We start from the raw sequence: 9557 nt of genomic DNA on the forward strand, positions 1-9557 counted from the left end.
AATTATTTGTGCTTGTTATATAGTATCATGTGAAAAGAAAAAGTGAATGTAAAAAAATTGTGAATAATGTAATATTATAATTTTATTATGATCATTTGTAGTTGTAAAATTTGTAAATGTGAAAAATTTGTGAATAATGTAAGTTTATGAGCTTATTTTCACTAAATCATGGGTGGCCATTTGTAGGTGTTATATAAGAATATCATGTGAAAACAATGGTTTGCCTGGAAAAAATGTGAATATGATCAATCAAATTTTGAAATGTGAAGTTATCATTAAAAGTCATCTGAATAAATATAATTAAAATTTTACAAATAAACACTACCTTTGCAAAAAATGAAAATACACCAAAACATAAAAATAAAAATAAAAAAACAAACAAACAAAAATGACACTCCTCCAAGATAGCTTTGGCCATGCTATCTTTGAAGGTTGTGAGAAGAGTCAACCCCTTCTCAAAAAAAAATCTGATTATGTATTAAAGGTATAGTTTGTGAGTGAGTACATCAAAAAATATACTACAATTTACAATTACAAAATGTAATACCATCTTCAATAACACTTGATATGTGATTCTTCCACAAAGAGTTTGAGCCTCTATGCAATTTTACCTTCTTGATCTCTGTTTCATACCAGAAGGAAATTAGAGTTTTAATAATATTTCTATTTTAAAATAATAAATAAATAACAAAAACAATTATTATTTGTTTAAGATGACATTCAAAATATTATGCAATACAAAATAATTTTTCACTCCCACATAAAATTGTGAGAAGAATTTAATTTACCTTTTCACATATGACTTTCTGTCACAGCACTCTGCATCAAAGCTCTGCTTTGAGTCTAAACACTTCCAATTTCTTCTAATCTACTTTCTTGATACCTGTTTCAAGAGCCCCCCTCTCCCCTTTCCGTCAATTTACACCTGTTTCGTAAGATAGAAAATAAATAAATTTTCAATCACAAATTTACTATTAAATATTAAAAACAAAACACAATAATTAACTTTCACCATTACAAAAACAATATCAGCAACTGAATCAAGGTAAGCAACTGATTCAAGGTAAGCAACTGTTAAAGATTAACTGAACTGAATCAACTGAATCCACGCGAACAGCAACTAGGCATCTATATCGAAAAGAAAATAGGACGCTACTTGCAGAGAACGACTGAAGGATTTCCTTCTGGTTTCCCTATTGGACTGGAAACCTTATTGGAGAGATAACGACATACCATAAGAAATATGCTTTAAGCCTGCCTAGATTGGGTGTTCAGCCTGGGTGGGGAAAGAGCCGAGACAGGCTGAGCGCTACGGAACTATCTCTTGATTTTCACATGCATGGGTGTGTTACCTCTTGATTTAATTTTTGATTGCGAGCGGGTCGCTGCTTGCTGGATTTTTTATTTCATAATGAATTGGTTATAAAAACATAAACTATCAAAAGGTGTGCCAGACTCTCCGATGGGAGGTCATTGCGCTCACAGAAGTCACTCAGGGAAGTAACTCTTGGAATCATTAGGTAAGTAATTTAGTAACTTGATGGGACAGTGATCGAAGCCCAAATCGCAAGACATACTGAATTCAGTCCTTTTTGAATTAATAGCGATGTACACCCATTATAAATTACAAAACCCATTGTAACATTCAGTATGTTTTACATATGGTACAACAACTGACCTGTTTTTATTTTATCAGGGTCAAATACTGTTTCTCAACTAACTGATACTGGCCATGACAGAATATTCCCCTTACAGGATGACAAAAATTTTCGACCTGTAACATATAGTGCCGAGTAAAAGCCCCTTTGTCTATCCAGTAGTGTGACAACTCAGTTTGGAGAGCATTAGACTGAAGATGTGAAGGTTGCATGTTCAATTCACACTCACCACATTGCATTTTTGTAATTCATTATTCAAAAAGTTTGTCCAACTGAATAGGTAAAGGAAATACAAGGAATTAATATTACAAAAGAAAAGCTCATTCTACATGGCAAACTGTAACGCTCAAGATCTGTCAAATACTTTTAACAGAAGGTGAAACTAAATGATTTCATTAGTAACTTAAACTTGTCTACGAGTGATTCTCTACGTGTATTTCTATTTATCCCAACATCATTCTGGCCAAGAACACAAGAAACCTGAAGCCTGACAAATTGCTTCTAATCAAATTGTGATCAAGGAACTTGAAGCCTGCCAATTTTCTGTCATCTGCCTCTGTGTTTCACTCTTTATTTCCTGAATTTTACTCCTTACTGGACTGGCCAACTCCCAAGAATATGACTCAGTCGAGAGAACTTCAATATGCAACTTATATAGCAAGTTTGTCAAGGGTTTCGGACACATCATGGCACACCTCACTGATCTTACCAATAAGGATCAATCATGGCAGCCTCACTGATCTTACCAATAAGGATCAGTTAATGGAGATGGAGGCTGCAAAGGGACTACCTTCTTATGTATGCAAACAGTAACACTCAAGCAGGCAAGCAGGCATCTGTCAAAAACTTGTAACAGAAAGTTAAACTTAATGACTTCATTAGTAACTTAAGTTTGTCTAAAATTGATTCTCTCGGTACCTTTTCATTTATCCCAACATCATTGTGGCAGAAGACACGTGATACTTAAAATGAAAAATACTTTCCGCTCCCTATATCAAATTGTGATCAAGGAATGGGAAGCCTGACGATTTTCTCAATCATCCAGGGCTTGCTCTATTTCACTCTTTCTTTCACGTTATGCTTCCTATCAAATTGTGATCAAGGAATCTGAAGCCTGGCAATTTTCTCAATCATTCAGAGCTTGCTCTTTTTCACTCTCTATTTCTTTAATTTTTACTCCTTGTTCCTTTACTGGCCAACTCCCAAGAATGTGACTAAGTTGAGAGAACTTAATAGAATATGCATTTTATATAGAAAGTTTGTCAAGAGTTTTGGAAGCATCATAGCAAACCTCACTGATTTTACCAACGAGGATCAATTTAAATCAGTGGACACTGCAAAGCAGGCACCTTTCAACTACTTGTATCAGAATGAAACTGAGTGACTTCATTAGTAACTTCAGTTAGTCTACAACTGATTATCTCACTATATTTCAATTTATCCCAACATTATTGTGGCAGAAACACACATGATACTTCAAATGAAAAATAGTTAGTTATGCTTCCTTCCTATCAAATTGTGATCAAGGAATTTGAAGCCTGACGATTTTTCTCAATCATTACAATTTTTCTCAATCATCCAGGGCTTGTTCTGTTTCACTCTTTCTTTTTGAATTTTTACTCCTTATTCCTCGACTGCCCAACTCCCAACAATGTGACTTAGTTGAGAGAAATTAATGGAATATGCAATTTATATAGGAAGTTTATCAAGGGGGGTTTTGGATGCATCATGGCACACCTCACTGATCTTATCAATAAGGATGGATTTAAATGGATGCAGGCTGCAAAGGGGCTACAGTCTTGTCTATGCAAACTATAACACTCAAGCAGAAATCTGTCAAAAACTTGCAACAGCAAATGAAACCGAATGACTTCATTAGTAATTTAAGTTTGTCTACAATTGATTTTCTCACTATATTTCCATTTAATCCACTGGCATTATTGTGGGAAAGGAGACAAAATACTTAAAATGAAAAACCATTAGTTTTGCTTCCTATCAGCAGCTTGTGATCAGTAAATCTGAGGCTTAACAATTTTCTCAATCATCTAGAGAGCTAGCTTTGTTTCACGCTTTATTTCTTGAATTTCACTTCTTCATCCTGGATTAGCCAACTCCCACGAATGTGACTAGCATAGCCAATTTACATAGCCTGTCAACGGTTTTGGAAGCATCATAGCACACATCACCAATCTTACCAATAAGGATCGATTCAAACGGATGAGGATTGATTCAAATGGATGGAGGCTGCAAAAGGGCTCCCTTATGCAAAAGGGCTCCCTTATTACCTATGAAAACTGTAACACTCAAGCAAGCATCTGTCATATACTTGTACATAAGGTGAAACTAAATAACTTCATTAGTTCCATTTATCCCAACATTATTGTGGCAAATAACACACCATATTTAGAATGAAAAACGGTTTAGTTTTGCTTCCTATCCAATTGTGATGATCAAGGAACCTGAAGCCTGACAATTTTCTCAGTCATCTAGGGCTTACTCCACTTCATTCTTTATTATTTGAATTTCACACCTACTTCCTTGATTGGCCAACTCCCAAACATGTGACTCAATTGAGAGAACTTAATAGAATATGCAATTTACATAGGAATTTTTTCTAGGTTTTGGAAGCGAGGGCACATCTCAATTGTCTTACTAATAAGGATCGAGTTAACTGGTTGGAGGCTACAGAGGGGCTACCTTCTTATCTATGAAAACTCTAACACTCAAGCATCTGTCAAATACTTATAACAGAAGATGAACCTGAATGACTTTATTAGTAACTAAAGTTTTTCTACAATTGATTCCCTCACTATTTTTCCGTATAAAGGACAATATATTTAGAATGAAAAACTGCTAGTTTTGCTTCCCATCAAATCGTGATCAAGGAGCCTAAAGCCTGATAATTTTCTCAATCATCCAAGGTGAGCTCTATTTCAGTCTTTTTTTTCTTGAATTTCACTCCTTATTTCTTGACGGACCAACTCCCAGGAGTGTGGATAATTTATATAGGAAGTTATGTTTTTGGAAGCAACATGGTGCAGCTCACAGATCTTACCAATAAGGATTAATAGAAGGTAGGGGGGCTACCTTCTGACAAATGAAAAAGACCCAGCCATATTTCTCATAGACGTTTGAAGTGAAATATGATGCTTTAGGAACTGGCATGAACACAGTGGCCAATGGATGGAGGTTGCAGGGGGGCTACCTTCTGACAAATGAAAAAGGCCCAGCCATATTTCTCATAGACTTTTGAAGTGAAATATGATGTATTAGGAACTGGCATAAACATTTATGTTACAGAAAAATTCAAGCCATATTTATTCGGACAGCACCTCCAAATCCAAATGGAGCATGAAGCTTTGAAGTATTTATTTTCCCACTGGAATTTTAGTGAAGTAGCAAAGTAAACTACAAGTTTTTTACTTTGAAATTCAATACAAGAAGGGCATAAATAATGTTTCAGTCGATTCCTTATCTATGTTATCTGAGCTGCTTACCATATCTTTGGTAGAAATAGAAATAGGATGGAAAACACATTGTCAACTGAAAAGCAAAAGATGAGGGGTTTTTTTGATATGCTACAAAACTCAAAAAGGATCCAAAGACTAGGGCAATGGGTATACATTTTCAGGCAATCTGATTTTTTAATAAGAATTGCACATATATCTATGGTAGAAATGGGATGGAAAAAACATTATCAACTGAATATGCAAAAGATGAGAGGTCTGTTGATATGCTACAAAAACTCAAAAAGGCAATCTGATTTTTTAATAAGATTTGCACATATATCTATGGTAGAAATGGGATGAAAAAATCATTATCAACTGAACATGCAAAAGATGAGAGGTCTGTTGATATGTAAAAAAACTCAAAAAGGATCCAAAGACTAAGGCAATGGGTATACATTTTCAGGCAATCTGATTTTTTAATAAGAATTGCACATATATCTATGGTAGAAATGGGATGGAGAAAACATTATCAACTGAATATGCAAAAGATGAGAGGTCTGTTGATATGCTACAAAAACTCAAAAAGGCAATCTGATTTTTTAATAAGAATTGCACATATATCTATGGTAGAAATGGGATGGAAAAAACATTATCAACTGAATATGCAAAAGATGAGAGGTCTGTTGATATGCTACAAAAACTCAAAAAGGACCTAAGAGACTAGGGTATACATTTTCAGGCCATCTGATTTTTATTAAGAATTGCACATATATAATACCAAATTCTATATTTTAAGAAAACAGCGATAGAAGAATGCCATTCTCCACCTGTTGTTGGTCAATTATTGTAAGCTGTGAATTGGTCTGTTCTTGGTTAAGAGTGATGTATCAGCCCACCATTCCCAATTATTGGGTGCACAGTAGGTGATCATCTCAATAAAAAGCTTTTCAGCATTGGCATCCAACTAACAAGAATGCCTAGGTTCATCTGAATGTTTACTAGCCTGATGTTCTTGCACCCCATCCAGAATACCCCTCTTGCTCATAGCTTCATGGGCATATTCTTTTCATCGACATCATTATGAATCAACAATTACAATCATTGCTTCTAATGAGTGAATTCTAGAGGGATATTCCATTCTTACTCTCCAATACTAGCAGTCATTGGCATAAATAAACACACTAGAAACACAAGGAGGGTGTTGGGTTCTCTCCATTTAAGATCAATATGCAAGGGAATGCAATGCTTAAAGACTAGTGTAGTACTCTTTTAAATTGAAAAATATAAAAGGCATTTTTATGGGCCTGGGCTACAGAAATGTTTGCAGTAGACTGAATAGGAAGGAAGATGTCCGAACTACACTCCTTATTAACCTTTTCCAAACCATTAAAATGTAGGTATTGATTTTTTACAAAGATAGGTGAATCTGTTTAAAGTTTATATTATGTAGAATAAAAAGGAAGCTACTCATTAGAAAAAATCACATACCTACGATTTTCCTGGCCTTAGACTAAACAAATGTGCTAACCACTGCCAAGTACCTAGGTCACCCCTAGCACACCTATTGTTGGTTCATCCCAAGAAACTTGGTTACACTTAGATAGTACTAGGTACATAAATAAACACACTAAAACATAAGCAAGGAGTTGGGCTCTATCCCTCTAAGATCCATATGCAAGGGAATGCAATGCTTATAGACAAGTGTAGTAATCTCTTAAAATTGAAAAATATAAAAGGCATTTTTATGGGCATGGTCTACAAAAATGTTTGCAATAGACTGAATAGGAAATAAAATGTAGGAACTACACTCCTTTTCAACCTTTTCCAAAACATTAATGTAGGTATTGATTTTGGAAAAAGATAGGTCAAAGATAAGTATTTGAACCCTCTTTCCTTAACTATGCTAGGTCACCCCTAGCACACTTATTGTGAGTTGATCCCAAGCAACTTGCTTACACTTAGATATAGGTAAGAACAAATCCATGAAACCATAATTTTCTAAATAGGACTTAATTCAAAGTGTCTGCTTGCATAATGAGATGTTGTCAAATCTAAATGTCTTCATACAAGTCTTGCTTTAAGTGTGCTTTTGCCTACCTGATGTGTTTCCATCTAATGCAGGTGCCTGGGAGGTCTCATTCCATCCATCTTAGATCGCATACCAGGAGGTCTCATTCCATCCATCTTAGATGGCATACCAGCACTGTTTCTCTAGGACTAGTAAGTCTATCGATGCTCCCTAAAAGTACTTTGCTCAAGCTGGTTGAGAAAACCAATAAATGGAGATTGATGAATATGATTGGTTAATAATCTCACCCCAAATGTGTGCTATACTTTATAAGCTCAGCATGGCCTCAATTGTGGTTCACTCAGCTAAATAGGGACAATGACCAAATTCAGTTTGCAAAATGCAGAAGCTAAGAGAATTATAATAGAATGGGAATAAAATTCAACTTACTTATTGAACTCCTACAAATAGTGTCTAAAAAACTTCTGGAAACTCAAACAGTCTAAAAAGAAAATTCTGGAAACCCAAAATTTTCTTTGGGCTTAGGATGGTTTTATGTTCACACCAATTAACTGCTACAGGTCACTGAATGTTTAATAATCTCACCAGGAAATAAGTATTAGTTTATAAGCTCAGCTCATTAGTTTATAAGCTCAACATGGCTTTGACTGGGTCACTAGCCTAAATAAAATACTGCCAATGACCAAAATATGGAGAAAAAGAATTATAATAAAATTGAAATAAAAATTTACTCACATATTGAACATCTACAAAACAGTTTCTAAAAGAAAATTTCTAGAAACCCCAAATTCTTCTTCAGATTTAAGCATTAAATGGTTTTATGTTGTGAGTGACCGACATAAATAACCCTATTGAAGATAACCAGTACCTAAAAATAAAACCCAAAGACATTGAATAACCACCAAAAACATCAAAGATTATGAAATTTTCCCAACATTTGGCCTGTATAGTACAAGTGTATCTAAACCCTAAATAAAGAAAGGCCAATGACTGAAATATGTTTGCAAAAAGCAGGGAGAAAAAGAATTATAATAAAATTCAAATAAAATTTTACTCACAAACAGTTTCTAGTTCTTTCTAATTCTTTTTATAGATAGACCAAATTCCTTCATAAGATATAAGGATTAGAAGTTTAGAAGGTTTTATGCTAGCACTAATCAGCATCAATAACCCTTTTGAAAATAACCAGTACCAAAAAATAAAACCCAAAGACATTGAATAACCAAGAAAAACACCAAATATTATGAAATTTTTCCCCACCTTTCTGTATCGTACAGGTATATTTAAACCCTTATCTTATTAAACACACCTACCATATACCCAATAAAAAATAATTAGATATAAGAGAAACCACAAGTTAATGCTAACAAAAATTAATTAGATAAGAGAGAAACCAAAAATTAATACTCACCTGCAACCAAAAAAATGCAGAGCATATGTGGTGTAATTCTTCCTTCCTGATTGTATCATTCTTCCTTCCTCTGCACTTGATCTGCAATTGAAGAGTAATCAGGACAGATAAAATCAACCCAAAAAAATCAAGATAAAATATTCTACAAAATAATAATATATCCATAAGACAGTAAAATTACCATCAAAATATTAAATAACAAATAAAATAATATATACCTTCTCAATCTTCACCATTAAATCAGCGATCCCATCTTCACCATTTAATTAATTGCAGCATCACTCTCCCTCTTAACCCTCTTGACCCCGACCTCGTCACTCTCCCTCTTAACCAGAACCAAACAAACACCAGACAAACCAAATCTAAACCAACACACCATTTCAAAACAGAAACAAATTAAATAAAAAAACCAAAAAAAATGCACAGGCGGAATTCAAGGTATAAACAAGTAAGCATGGCCATGCTCCAAAAAGAAAACACAGTATAAAAATACACAGAGTTCTAAAGCACAAAGTTCTACTCCAATTTCTAATTTCTTTGCTCTTCTCCAACAAACCCGAAATCTGTTCTCCTCTACTCCATGGAAGGCCGATACTCTCCACTCTTCCCCTTGCCCACCATCTCCCAGCCATGGAAGGCCGATACTTTTTACTCTTCCGCTTGCCCACCATCTCCCAGCCATGAAAGGCCGATACTCTCTGCTCTTCCTCTGTTTGTCGGCCAAGCTTGCAAGTGCGGTTTCCCTGTTCATTTTTCGTTTATTGTGTAAATGTGATAATGATATATCGGAGCTTAGGGATTTCAAATGCATTCGAATTTTACCTCTTTCAAATCCGCCACGCACAGAGCCCAATGTAGCCGTAGAGATTATTAAATTTTGAAATACACCCGCTGCCCAATGTAACCGTCGATTGTGGATTTGGAAGGACGTCGTTTTCTTTGGATTTGAAAGACATTGTTTTATTTTGACTTAAGGTTTGCTCTTTATATGTTTCAAGTTGGGCATTTAA

General features: G+C 34.7%; 1 long non-coding RNA gene across 1 annotated transcript; it reads right to left on the minus strand.

Annotated features, from left to right (window-relative positions):
- Positions 1-442: 442 nt before the first annotated feature.
- LOC149145605 (uncharacterized) lies at positions 443-9310 on the minus strand. Its single transcript, XR_016264407.1, has 4 exons — positions 8766-9310; positions 8548-8628; positions 789-925; positions 443-622 (listed from the first exon to the last, which is right to left on the minus strand). It is a non-coding gene; the product is annotated as an uncharacterized LOC149145605 (long non-coding RNA).
- Between the last annotated feature and the right edge of the window lie 247 nt (positions 9311-9557).

Source organism: Pinus tabuliformis, chromosome X (assembly GCF_031772625.1).
Source record: "Pinus tabuliformis cultivar Carrire ecotype Pingquan chromosome X, CPIR1, whole genome shotgun sequence".
Classification (NCBI taxonomy): Eukaryota; Viridiplantae; Streptophyta; class Pinopsida; order Pinales; family Pinaceae; genus Pinus; species Pinus tabuliformis.